At 36.4% G+C, this 15291-nt stretch overlaps 1 protein-coding gene across 13 annotated transcripts in view; it reads right to left on the bottom strand.

Annotated features, from left to right (window-relative positions):
* Nucleotides 1-15291, bottom strand: part of LOC106873878 (uncharacterized) — a 383411-nt gene that overhangs the window by 259931 nt on the left and 108189 nt on the right. For all 13 annotated transcript variants that reach the window (XM_089338413.1, XM_089338414.1, XM_089338415.1 and 10 more), the window contains one exon: nt 1924-2004. The gene's annotated coding sequence lies outside the window, so the exon portion shown is untranslated. The remainder of the gene's footprint in view (nt 1-1923; nt 2005-15291) is intronic.

Raw genomic sequence — 15291 nt, 5'->3', positions numbered from 1 at the left:
ACATCCTTCAAGGTGGTGCCCCATTATGGCCACAGTCCAATGACTGAATAAAGTAAAATATAATAGCTATTTGGAAAACTGGAATAATAGGTTACATGTTTTTGTGTAAGTTACAGATGATAAAATCTAACGATGCCTGACTCTGAAAGAAAAACTAAAACAATAGCTTGCCTCCAACCACATGGCTCCGGGTTCAGTCCCACTGCGTATAACTTTGGGCAAGTGTCTTCTACTATAGCCTCAGACCGACCAAACCTTGTAAGTGGATTTGGTAGACGGAAATTGAAAGAAGCCCGTCGTATGTATGTATATGTATATATATATATATATATATGTGTGTGTGTGTGTGTGTGTGTGTGTGTGTGTATGTGTGTGTGTGTGTGTGTGTGTGTGTGTGTGTGTGTCTGTGTTTGTCCCCCTAACATGACTTGACAACCGATGCCTGTGTATTTACGTCCCCGTAACTTAGCAGTTCGGCAAAAATACTCCGATAGAATAAGTACTAGGCTTACAAAGAATAAGTCCTGGGGTCGATTTGCTCCACTAAAGGCGGTGCTCCAGCATGGCCGCAGTCAAATGACTGAAACAAGTAAAAGTGTAAAAGTGTAACAGAGTAATTTGAACTAATTTATTGGTGGAAGCTGATGAAGATGGCTACGCAAGTAAATATACTCATTGGTTTCTGTGAGATAATTGTAGTTAAATAAATTATAGAAATATACTCAGAACATTCACAACAACATGGAGGTCCAAATAGCTTTGACACAAGAGGCACGTCCAGGTGCTGAGGCCATTAAGATCGCAGGACTTATCATAAATGGTTCGTGGAATGTAATCATAGACACAGTACTTATATAGAAATGTTAGATCTAATAGAATTATTCATATCAAATTTTATCCATTTTTTCCCAGCGACTAGAGATAAAAGGTAATCATCTGTCATAAAAGCTTTATTTCTCCTGAAACAAATCTAATAATAAATGCATAATGAGAACTGGATTAATTTTATATCACACAATTGAGTCAGTAGTAAATTCCACGTGAATACATTAGTGTTCAGAAACAGAACTTCCAGTCGAATAGTGTTAAGCATTTAAATCGCTTAAACAGGGATATTTATATTATCTGCATTTTATCTTTCCACAGAGACAGAACAAATTAAAGAATTTTACAAGAAAGAAAGAAACATATATCTAATATATGTAAGAATTCAAAGCACAATCTGTCAACTTAAGTGATGAATATAAAATGATAGTGTCTTAATTGAATTTGAAATTTTTGCAGCATATGAAATTATTCTTTGCCAGGCAAAGAAATAAATTACATCCATGAATCATTTTAACAGCTATGACAAACAAGATTAGAGAATTAATATGCACGCGTGTATATATATATAATGAAAGAGATACATATATATATGTGTGCGTCTGTTTCCGTATGCTTGTGTGTTTGCGTCTCTCTCTCTCTCTCTCTCTCTCTCTCTCTCTCTCTCATTATATATATATATATATATATATATATATATTGCTAATTATACGATGTATACAATATAAAATAAGCAATGAGGAATGATATTACTTTTAGCACATACGATTTAATGAATAAAGAAACCAGTGTCTGTTGATGTATATTAATCCAAATAATTTTCTCATAAAAATCTCTACGTTTTTTGATGAATTGACGACTAATTGATACGTTCTCTAATTGCTATTACACCGTTGACCGTCTTGCCGAACATTTAGATACCTTGTTAAAATAAATTTATCATAAATTATGAAAATAAATGGAAAACATTTCAGTGGAGTAAATACATAAACCGGAACATACCGACGAAGCAGCGCAAATACGGACACAGTTATATTCAAAACTATCTGATGTTCGTTAGTTATTGATTTTCAAATGATTGTATGAAGTGTTACTTACAACTTTCACTTTACAGATGTATATTCATTGATTTATCCATGCTGCAATGACGGCTACACACGAACAGTGCCCCGCTGTTGTCTGTGAAAATAAAATAAGAGAGAAAAGGGAAGTTTAAAAATTTAGAATCATTATGGATTTCGGTATTTAAAAATTATCCATGTATATACAGGCAACTGAAGAAACGAAAGCACACAGCAATTAATGCTTCTGTTAGCGGTTAAATATGTGAAATCGTAATCCATGACTTAAAACACTCGTTCTTGTGATAAAAACATGGCGGGAGACTTGATTGTTTGCGCTAAGTATGAAAGATTAAGTATGCTGCATGATTCACATCTTGAATCACTGAGTGTAGGCCCTCCCTATATCTTCGGAATACCTTGAAGCGACACGAAGATTGGAGCTTGGTCTCCTAGAAGAAATACTTGATTGTCACTGTATAAACCACTTCTTAATGCAGTCAGGCAATATTATTTCAGCAATTGTAACTGACCCGAGCTGCTATCTATTGAAATGGCTTGCTCAGAATAAATTGCGGCACTCTTGGCAAGATGCTTTCGAGTCGAGGCCTGGGGTCGGCGGTGAGGAAGGCGAAAGAAAAAAAAAAGAGAAAAACCAGCGAGCGAGCGCGGCGGGAACGTGCGACAAGGTCGATCCGGTTGCGTGAGCAAAGGCGTGTAGGCGCACGGCACCGACGATGGATAGATGCAGGCGAGGAAGAAACTGAAAGTTCGATGGCGAGAGGACGAATGAACGGAACGGCGGTGGCTGCCGGTGGGTGAGCGAGCGAAGCTGCAGAGGCGCGATGCGTAGAACGACGCCGACAGCAAGGGCGAGGGCACTCCCTGTCGTGTATTTCTCCATAAGATAGCGAATGTATTATTAATATATTTTAGCTATAACTTCAAAACTCGTACTAATGTCCTCGTTTGAATTCACGTCTAGGTACATTTAAGCGAATACTGATAATGTTATTTTATACTTTTACTGAACTTCCATTGTTCTTATAAATAGAAGTAGTGGAATCATTGACATACTGTATGACAGACTTCCTCTCTCCGATCCCAATGCCATTCACCAACACGATGTCTAGAGGTTTCCCAACTCCGAACAGGAGTTGATAACTAAGTAAAAAGTTAGTGCATCTTCAAATAATAATAGACTTTCTTGGAGTCCGAGCAATTACGTCGCTAGTAAGCAACACTGCATTAGATTTCCACGTCAGTAAAATTAATGCTATATATAAGTAAACACATACATACATACAGTAAAGTTTTCCAGAATTATAGGTCTAAAGCTCGTCTGATTGTTAGAAAGGCGTTGTTAAGTGGCGAAGTTGCTATGAAACCTAAAAAAGTAGCTCAATATTCGTTAGAAGGCGGGCAAGTTTTGACTTTGTTGTCAGTTCATTTTACTTAATGGTGACAGTAGTTATATGGCTGTTGCGCTCCGGTAAATGACTTTCAGTGGAAAAAGAAGCACAGCACATAATTTTAGTGTACTTTTATTCCTTTGAAAAGTACTTCCAGTAAAATTACTCCAATCTGTAAAATTCTATGAAATTCTTATATCTTAAATTCTGATTGACATTTTTGTATTCGATAAAACATATTTCATTTTTTTCTCTCCTTAAACGTCAACTTACAGTCACCATCGAGTCTTTGACCATTATAATAATTCGCTTGTAATGCTGCTATCAAAAATCGATTTCCCTGCTAAGCAGATTGACTCCAGTGGTATGAAGTGATAAACATTCTGGTACAGCTTATTTTTAGCGGTCGTGACCGATAATATTGGCGGGTAATGGAATATGTAGATGAAGCAACGAGTGAGAAGATGAAGTGTATTACATCATATACGTGTGTACTTATTCCTTGCAACAGCAGTTCTGTATAATAACTCGAATCGATAAAATGTCAGACAGCATATTTTGATGTATTTCTTCAAAAAACGTTTTATGAACAGCGTCAAACTATTTCATATCGGCCGCTTTCGTGTTTTCGCTTCAAACATACAGAAGAGATAAGAAAGCTACTGGGATATTTTTAGGGATTTTAAAGTAGACACATATCTCATGTAAGTTACATTTTTTTTTCTTCTAGCAACGCACAATCACCAGTGAAAAGCTAATACATGTACGTGCGTAAGTTTATGTACATAAGTTTTCATTCGGAACGAAAGTAGTGCGCCAGGACACTTTAGACGAATCTATACTTGCAATTAAAACCACCTTCTTATATAAAAAAAAAATGCTTAGTCCCATAGTGTATATTTGTAAATACAGACGACGTTAAACAATGTTAAATTCTAAGTTTTGCTCATTATCCATTCATGTATTTTCGAAATAAATTTGTACATTCCTTTTGGACAGTTTTGCATTTTGTATTTTAGAATAAAAGTGACAAAATCTGCGTTGAAATATTTTTCGCATTTTGATGACCGAATGCAAAACTTCCCACTATGACATCAACTAAGCGGTAATACATATAGGAATTGCTAGAATTATTTCTGATCGAAATTTCTGATCAAAATTCGAAATAAAAGCGTCGTTATTTACGAAACTTTTCAGTTTCGAAAGTTTTTTTCAGAATCAAAATTCTAAGTAACAGTTTTCATATTTACAAATTCTTAACCCAGCAAGAGATTTAACGTGAGAGCGTTTTAATGTCTGTCACCTGTTGAGTAAAAATATATGGCTATTTGATCTCACTTTCATATTCAACAAGTTCATAAATCCTAGAAATGTCTCACTGAAAGACTTTAACATCGACCATGCAACTTGCGAGCAGTCTGCTCTAGACAGAGAAAGGTGGCGATCAGCCGTCCAGAAGGGTGCCAGCACATGCGAGACCAATAGGATCGCTGCTGCAGAAGACCGCAGGCAAGCCAGGAAGAACAGTGCTAACAACCCTGTAGCAGGCGCTGTCCACACTGCCAAAGACTCTTTCGGGCGAAAATTGGCCGCACTAGCCATCTGCGGACTCACAAAGCAAGCCCACCCCCACTCCAGGATGACTAGATGGTCTTTGTCGCATCGACGGACAAACTACAACTAAGCTGTGTGTCTCATTTAAAATTTTCTCTTATGATACAAATATATATTCTACGATACTTGCAATATTCTATTTCTGTCTGCTATTACATTTTGTGTAGTGTTCTCAGTATTAGATGCCCCAGCGTAAAAACAGGTAGAGAGATTAGACTGACACTAAACCGGTCTTGCAGTTATTTTTCTTTGACAACATTCAATAGATTAAGATTCTGTTTCATAATTAAAATTCGTAAAAACTACTTCAAAGTTTGATTGACATTTGTTACTTGATAAAAACATTTCCTTGATATTTTTTCCCTCTCAAAACATCAACTTTCAGTCACTATCACCACTTTGATCATCACGATAATTCTCTTGAAATGTTGTTATCAAAAAATCGATTTCGCAGCTAACCAGATTGAACCCAATAGTCTGAAGTCATTTACATTCTGCCACAGCTCATTTTCAGTAGTCGTGACCGATTATATTTGCAGAAATTGAACTGTGTTAAAGTCATTCCGTAAGGTAACGAGAGAGTAAGATCAACTAAAATCCTTAAAATTACACAATACAATCTATGAAATGAAAGGAAATATTTTTTTAAAAACATCGTGTTATAAGGTGCAATACCCGGAAGAAATACGGAATGATTTTGGTAGGAATTCGTTTGATCAGTAAGCCTGTTTAATGGGATGTGACCTGCTGCTAAATTATGAAAACCAAGAACAATGAATTTAATCATGATAGAGGCAGAAATGCAGTGATCTATTGTAAGGATAAGCTTCACCAGATAATTGGTAGTTATTTGTTATTCACAAGGCTTAGATCCCAATAGAGATATCAATGCAATGATTCAGTTTATGAATGAAACAATCGATATATAATTATTGCATAGGCACTGATGTCTTTACACTTGAATCTAAGGGATTTTTGTATCAAGGAAAGTGGTAATGTGATATTGTTTTATTCATGCTGTTCCCAAAAACAGCAACAGGATGCTTGAATTATAGAAAGAGAGGGACGAGTCACTACAGTGAAATACTTAAAAGTGCTTCCTTGAATTCCAAGATGCAATGAAATATGTATATATATATATATATAAAATTAATCAAAGGAAATATATATATATTAATAGTAATGGTAAGACAACAAAATAAGGAAAGAGACCTCGATATTATGTAAATAGAGGAATGTATACAGAGTTAGCAGAAAATGCAGCAATGATCCAAAAAAATGTATGTCCTGAAATACCTTACGCATGCTGTTTGTATATATATACATGTATACATGCTCGGAGTTTTATTATGGGAGTATATGTAGAAGGGAAAGTTACTAGGACGGCTAGTGGCGAACTTGACCACTCGTCTTTTCAGTTTATATGAAAAAAAATTCCCGTTAATTGAAGCATGTCAAAATTTTGATGGATTAATTAAAATCATTGACAATCAAAATAAAATTATTTGGATTTAAACCTTTGGTCTGTGAACATATGGTCATTTTATATTTTTTAATAGAAATGCTGTACAAAACAAACGCCGGTGCTTTGCATGGAGATTATTTTAGTGTCAGTGCCGTAATGCAATTGAAAATGATATCTTCATATATTTATCTTATCGTTCTTTTAGTTACCATCACGTATTTGTAAGTGATGTATTTTTCAAGATTTGTGAATATGAAGACTTTTGCTGCATCCAATATTACATGTTTCTATTTTAGTTTCAATTATTTCTGTCATACACTTTTTACATTTGACGGATATTTTTCCCCATCTTGTGTTAACAACAAACAAAATGAGGACAAATATCCGTCAAATGTAGATAGTGTAAATAATTCCTCTTCTCTTAAATATAAAACTGTATGTCTATCATGTTCTTTTTTTGTTTTTGTTTTTGTTTATTTTTTCAGCTCCGATAAATTCATTCCTTGATGATCGATAGTGCGACTATCAGGAATTTATCAGGATTGGTTCAACCAATTATATTCATTTCATATAAACTTTTTAGCATTGTGATAATGAGCGAAATCAATATTAATCATATTGGTTGGAACATACGAAAGGCATTCACAGTTACTGAGACTTTTTTCTAGGCTAGGCAGTTATAATTACTGTAATTCAAGTATAATGTATCATTACTCTACATCTAAAAAGCAGCCTGCCAATATTTGCTATTCCAGATCGAAGGATACGGTTGCAAGACACTTTTGACAGAGCTTAGGAAACACTACTTGTCACAGTTCTATCCTGGTAATCAACAGCTTGACAGAGATGGGCACCAAAACTGCTCCTCAAACATGCCTAAAACCCACTCCTCGCTCGTTTTCACGTTTGGTCGTTCCCGAAGCTGAATGAGAAGCTCGCATGTAAACAATTTGAAGGCATTGAGAAGACGAAGTAAGGGGTGACAATAAAACCTTCCCTTTCGTGGACTTATATCGAACCTTCAGGAAATGACTGGAGCTCTACGGGTGGGTGTAGTCAGCGGTTATTTCTTTGTAAGAGATTAAAGTTTTGTACTTGCTTATTGAAATTAATTAATACTTGTTTATTGAAATTAATAAATGTCTCTCCTGAAAAACTGTTAAAATTTCTGGAACGTACTTCGTATAATATAAGCAATACAAAATATTCTTCTTTGTATATTACACGTTGTCATTGATTCTGTCCATAAATATTTATGTACATATATCTAAATTCCTTTGTTATATGCCAAAGGGTTCGTAGATATTTCACTGTCTTTACCGATGAACGATGACTATTGAAAATAGCAACTGATGAGTCATGAAGTGAATATTTAAGAAACGCATATATATTAAGATGCATACAACATTACGCCCTTATATATATATAAGGCGTAGGAGTGGCTGTCTGGTAAGTAGCTTACTTACGAACCACATGGTTCCGGGTTCAGGCTTGGGTGGATTTGGTAGACGGAGACTGAAAGAAGCCCGTCGTATATATGTATATATGTGTGTGTGTGTTTGTGTATCTGTGTCTGTCTCCCCAACATCGCTTGACAACCGATGCTGGTGTGTTTACGTCCCCCGTAACTTAGCGGTTCGGCAAAAGAGACCGATAGAATAAGTACTAGGCTTACAAAGAATAAGTCCTGGAGTCGATTTGTTCGACTAAAGGCGGTGCTCCAGCATCGCCGCAGTCAAATGACGGAAACAAATAAAAGAGAATAAAAAGAGAATATATATATATATGTGTATGTGTGTGTGTGTGTGTGTGTGTGTGTGTGTGTGTGCGTGTGTGTGTATGTATGTATATACAAGCATAGATACATATATATACATATATGTGTGTCTGTGTGCGTATGTATGTATGTATCTATGCATGGATAGATGAATGGATAGATAGATGAATGGTTGGATGGACGGGTGGATGTACAGGTTTTTGTTTCACTCATAAACACTACCGCGTATGAATAACGTGAGTAAAAATTAGTTTAATGCCAAATGATAATAGGAGATATATGTATATGTGTGTCAGTCAACGCGAATGTCTGTGTGTTTGTGAGTGTTTGTCTGTGTGTGTGAGTGCGTGTATATATATTTATATCTGTATGTCTTCTACAGTGACCTATGTTTACAGTGTCAACACAGTGCCTCAAACAATAACGAACATTTTTTGATACTATTAATGAATTAACACAAAGTTTTTTTCTTACACTTAAAATAGATGTGATTAACACATTCATAGAGCAATTTCCATGCGCTTGTGTGTGTTTGTGCCTGTAGGTCTGTATCTGCTGCAATGTTATTTAAATCATTGAAGAACGCTGGCTTAGAGGGTTGGGCCGATCAATAAAATCCCTCTAGTGTTTAGTTACTTCGTTTTCTACAAATCCTAGCTATGTGTTTTTGGATATATATATATATATATATATATATATATATATATATATATATATATATATATATATAAATTGTAAATCCAAAAGAAAAAAATAACAACAAAACTGCAAAAGATAAGTTTTGCGGCTGAAGATAGCTTTACATTGTAGATTATACACATATTATATTATGTTATATTATATTATGTTATATTATATTATACACATGTAGAGCTTGAAACACGTGTACCGCGGAATCCTTTGCAGTTTTGTTGTTATTTTTTTCTTTTGGATTTACAATTTATTCCTTCACCGCAACCACTAGCTGGAATACACAGGTGCTTACAATTGTCAAGTATTACCTCTAATTTTCAATTTACCTATATACAGAGGCATCAAGCTGTTAGATCAGGTTATGAAAGTTACAGTGAGGGTCATAGCCCAACTAATTAGGGAGCGAATCAATTTAGATGAGATGCAGTTTGGGTTCGTGCCAGGTAAAAGCACTACTGATGCCTTATTTCTAGTGAGACAGTTGCAGGAGAAATACCTAGCTAAGGATAAACCTCTGTACCTGGCTTTCGTTGACATGGAGAAAGCCTTTGACAGGGTCCCCCGATCCCTTATCTGGTGGTCAATGAGGAAACTTGGGATAGAAGAATGGTTAGTGAGAGCTGTGCGAGCCATGTACAGAGATGCTGCCAGTAAGGTGAGGGTTGGAAATGAGTACAGCAATGAATTCCGGGTAGAGGTAGGGGTCCACCAAGGTTCCGTCCTCAGCCCCCTATTATTTACCATAGTCCTCCAGGCAATCACAGAGGAGTTCAAGACAGGTTGCCCCTGGGAACTCCTCTATGCTGATGACCTTGCCCTAATTGCGGAGTCACTATCAGAACTAGAGGAGAAGTTTCAGGTGTGGAAGCAAGGTCTAGAATTGAAGGGCCTTAGAGTCAACCTAGCTAAAACCAAAATCCTAATAAGTAGGAAGGTAGATAAAACACAAACCCCTTCAGGTAGATGGCCCTGCTCAGTATGTAGAAAAGGAGTAGGTAGTAACTCTATAAGATGTACCCGGTGCAAGCTATGGACACATAAGAGGTGCAGAAACATCAAAGGCAGGTTAACTAGCAAGTTAGTTTTTGTTTGTGGCAGATGTTCAGGTGCAATAAAGACTGCAAACAAACAGGAAACAACTTCTATCTCATTCCAGGGTGAAAAACTAGAGGTAGTCGATAGCTTCCGCTATCTGGGCGACCAAGTTAGTAGTGGGGGTGGGTGCGCTGAAAGTGTAGCTGCTAGAATAAGAATAGCCTGGGCAAAGTTTAGAGAGCTCTTACCCCTGCTGGCGACAAAGGGACTCTCACTCAGAGTAAAAGGCAGACTGTATGACACATGCGTACGAACAACCATGCTACATGGCAGTGAAACATGGGCTGTAACTGCTGAGGACATACGTAAGCTCGCAAGGAATGAAGCCAGTATGCTCCGTTGGATGTGTAATGTCAACGTGAATACCCGTCAGAGTGTAAGTATCTTGAGAGAAAAGCTGAACATTAGAAGCATCAGTTGTGGCGTGCAAGAGAGACGATTGCGCTGGTATGGACATGTGGTGAGAATGGAGGAGGATAGCTGCGTGAAAAAGTGCCACACCCTAACAGTTGAGGGAACCCGTGGAAGAGGTAGGCCCAGGAAGACCTGGGCTGAGGTGGTGAGGCAAGACCTTCGTACATTGGGCCTCACCGAGGCGATGACTACGGACCGAGACCTTTGGAAATGTGCCGTGCGTGAGAAGACCCGGCAAGCCAAGTAAGATCGTTGCCAGTGCCCCTGGACTGGTTCTTGTGCGGGTGGCACATGAGATGCACCATTTTGAGCGTGGCCGTTGCCAGTACGGCCTGGCTGGCTCCTGTAGGATTTTCGAGCGAGATCGTTGCCAGTGCCCCTGGACTGGCTTGTGCGGGTGGCACATAAAAGACACCATTTCGAGCGTGGCCGTTTTCGTGCGGGTGACTCGTAAAAGCACCCACTACACTCTCTGAGTGGTTGGCGTTAGGAAGGGCATCCAGCTGTAGAAACTCTGCCAAATCAGACTGGAGCCTGGTGTTGCCATCCGGTTTCACCAGTCCTCAGTCAAATCGTCCAACCCATGCTAGCATGGAAAGCGGACGTTAAACGATGATGATGATGATATGCGAGTAAAAATAAATACAAAAAAGGTGGGTTTTTTTGTATGATTGTGTATAGAGGAATATATTATTTTGTTTAAAAGAGTTCCAACACTGTCTGTATTTTATGTTTTATTTATATTCCTGCAGAACCAATGTGGGGTATAGAATATGGAATATACAATATATAATATAATATACAATATATAATATAAAATAAAATAAAAATGGATGGCACCATGAAATAAAGTATTGAATGTAGATGAAATATTGAGTGTTCAATATAAAGGATCAAATATATAAATATAAATATAAATATATAAAGGCGACTCGAGTTTCAGGGCTATTTCCCTTCGTCATGACCGTGTATATATATATATATATATATATATATATATATATATATATATATATATATATGTGTGTGTGTGTGTGTGTGTGTGTGTGTGTGTATGTGTGTGTGTATGTGTGTGTGTGTTTGTGTGTGTGTGTGTGTGCGTGCGTGTTCTAACATGTATATATAAGTACATACGCACACACTTGTATATATAATCACATATATATCCATATATATATATATATATATATATATATATATTATACGCAGGCCTGCATTGTCCTTCCAGAGGCGATAAAATGAGTAGTACTGTCGATATCCATGAACGCTCGCTATTCTGAAAATGTAGCGTTTTGTGGCCATTAACATTATTACTGTCGCCGATCTAATTTATTAGTTCCGCTTCACAATTTCTGTTGCTACTTTTAGGATTGTTATATTGTTGCGATTATTACTGTTGTAGATGTTCCTGTTGATTTTGAAGCTTATATTACTGTTTCTATTTTTGTTATTGTTTTGTTGTCATTTTTACTGACATGAAGAATCAACATGTCAAAAGAAGACCATTCAATAATAGCAGATATACTAATTTTATTATTGGAATCGTACTGGCAATTTTTGTATATAAAGAATATCACTTTGTGATATGGTTGAGAGACATATAAAACTTATATAATGGCATTGCTTTCGAAAAGGCAAACTAGTATGCATGAAGTCTTTCTTCGAAGCCAGACCAGTTTAATTCACTCGGAAATCTATGCCGATGATTATTTTCAATATTTCATTTTGTTAATGTGACCAGCTGACCAAATCGTCAGACTGCCGGAGAAAATACTCTGAAACATTTCGCATACCTCTACGTTCTCAGTTCAAATTCCGCCGAGTTCGATTTGGCATTTTACCCTTCCGGGATCGATATAGTAAATATTTGCGCATTGGCTATCAATGTAGTCGGTTTATTCCGTTCCCAAAACGTGTTGACCATGTGCAAGCTTTTTTTTTCTAAACCAATATTAACACTTGTTAAGGCGGTGAGATGACAAAATCTTTAGCATGCCGAGAAAATTGCTGAATGACATTTCGTCCGTCTATACGTTCTGAGTTCAAATTTAGCCGAGGCCGACCTTTTCTTTCAACGTTTCGCGTCAATGAAATGAGCACCAGTTAAGTACTGAGGGCGATGTAATTGACTAAACCGATCTCCGAACTTGGCTGCATATGTCCCAAAATTTGAAATCAGTATTAGCACAAGGTGAAGCCTCTGCTATTTTCCCTCAATATTTTTGTATACTCACCTGTAACGGTTTCAATGAACTCGGAAGTATTCTTTTCCAAATCTGGCAGAGTCCAGTTGATTTCGGAGAGGGCATTAATTGATTAAATCGACCTCACTGTTCGACTGGTATTTATTTTATCGCTTCTAAAATGATGAACGGCAAAGTGAACACAGGCGGAATTTAAAATCAGAACGGGAAAACGAACGAAATGCCGCTAAGCATTTCGCCCGGTGTACTAATGATTCTGCGATCTTGCAGCCTTAATGAAGTCACAAATATTCGGTTGAAATTCTGGTACAAGGCCAGCAAAATCAGGTAAGTCGGTAGGTCAGTTATATCAACCTCAGTGTTTCAACTAGTTCTTATTTGATTCCGAATTGATGGAAGGCAAAGTCGACCTCAGCGAAATTTAAAATAAGAACCTGAAGATGGAAAAAATGCTGCTTATCATTTCGCTCAGCACAATACGGTTCTGCCAGCTGCCATCGTGACAACAGAAATATTAACCGTAAGCTAATGGTAATTAAATAAAAGTTATAATATAAAATAACAGTACAGATATAAATTGTCAGTCTAAAATATGAAGGAAATTATTCAATAGTGAATGATAGCTGTGGGTGTTTTTGTATTTATTAAGTGTTCAACAACTCGATTTCTTTATATCCTCAACTATTCTTTTTTGTTTTCTCTCTGTTTTTTTCTCTCTAACCAATGTGGATACATTCATTGTTGTTCATGTATTTGTCAATGCTGCAACTTTACTTGCCTTTCAGTTCAGTTAAATTTCATCTTCGTTTCGCTTGTTGTATGATTCTGTTGTTGACGTTTTCTGTTATTTTGTGTGTTAATTTAGTGAAAGTACTTTTGTTGCTATTCGCCAAGTCGTAAACGGCATCTTAAAATCACGTGCAGAACTATAGAATACGACGTTAATTCAATTAACGTTCTTTAAAACATAGGGATTCAATTGGAATATCTTCCTTTAGATTTTCTGTTAATCGCTGTTTTTGCTATTATTTCTCTAGAATAGCTAAACAAAGAAATGATATTTGGTTAAAAGTGATATGCTAATTTCTTTGTTAACCTAATGAACTGGGTAGTTACAGAATCATCTAGTTTTAGCTGTCAGCATCCTGCATTTATTTCCACTCTGGGTCTTAAATGATAAATCAATAGTGCGAGAGCATGACGTTAAGATAGCAACAGAAAATATATAAAAGTAACCCCTTTTAATATTTCGTTGTTATATCACACTTCTGGTGAATTTCAACAATTATTGTTCAACGAAATATTACTTAAGACTGAAATAAAGAATTCCAATTGAGGAAACCATGGTTAATTAGATTGTGGACACTACTTTCACGAGTGTGGCACCAGGTCACATTCTCAGTTGTATCTCACTTTCCTTTTATCACTGAACAGATACATTTTACTGTCTCTTGACAAACTTGCACTTAAACAGGAATGCGATGTGTGTCAATGAATAAAATATACCGTACAGCAGTAGACAGCACATGTTAAGTAGAAATTATGCTTTGGTTTCTTAGCTTATATATCATATAAGTGTTATTTCTTACATAATAGTGCAGGTATATATGTATATATGCTTGTACGTATGCCTGCCTCTGCATGTCTGCAGTCTAATGACTGAAACAAGTAACAGAATAACAAAATATATTACAAATCAGGAGACAGGAAAATCTTGAATATTATTTATTCAGTATGACACGTTTCTTTGCTAATAGGATTCATAATGATGAACACTTGGATAAACATGCAAGTAATCTCCTACTAGAACTTCTTCAAATAACAGCGAATACGTAATAACAAACTTTTGTGCAAGTTCCTGTTTGTAATATGATAACTCCGAAAACAACTTTTCCAGAACGTTGAACTCAAATATGTAATTCGCGCGAATACAGCAACTACGACTGAATACTGGATTGTAACACGCGTTTTAATAAATGTGCTCCAAGAGTACACAACTTGGATTTTACTATTTCACTCTATCTACATCATATATATATATATATATATATATATATATATATATAATGACTCACCCTTTAACTTGCTTCAGCTTTGAAGCTGCGGACATGTTGAGGCACCGAGTTGAAAATTCTGGGGCGGTCACCGTGACTGGTGTATATATATATATATATATATATATATATATATATATATATATGATGTATATATATATATATATATATAAATATGATGTATATATATATATATATATATGTGTGTGTGTGTGTGTGTGTGTGTGTGTGTGTGTGTGTGTGTGTGTATGTATATATACATATATAGGTGTGTGTGTGTTTGTGCTTGCGTGTGTATAGAAAGTACGCGTGGCCATGGGTGGAATATCATTCAGAGTTGACCATATCCTAAGCAACAACATGATTTGCTAGCTGTTACTACGTACTGAATTCGACCACTTTTCGTCATAGTTGTTTTACATACAACAGTCTGTATAAACAGTGTGTGTGTGTGTGTGTGTGTGTGTGTGTGTGTGTGTGTGTGTGTGTGTGTGTGTCTTTGTGCCTCTGTATGTGTGCATGTTTTTGCATGGCTGTGTGTCTGTCCTTGTATCTGTTATCTACATTTGTTCCATTCCCACTAGTACCAAACTTTTAAAAGATAAACAAACCGGTAGAGATGATAATCGTGACAGAAACACTTCAAGGCGGTGCCCCAGTATTGCCGCAATCCAATG

Source organism: Octopus bimaculoides, chromosome 20, assembly GCF_046866305.1.
Source record: "Octopus bimaculoides isolate indiv1 chromosome 20, ASM4686630v1, whole genome shotgun sequence".
Classification (NCBI taxonomy): Eukaryota; Metazoa; Mollusca; class Cephalopoda; order Octopoda; family Octopodidae; genus Octopus; species Octopus bimaculoides.
This window is presented reverse-complemented; position numbering and strand designations above follow the sequence as displayed.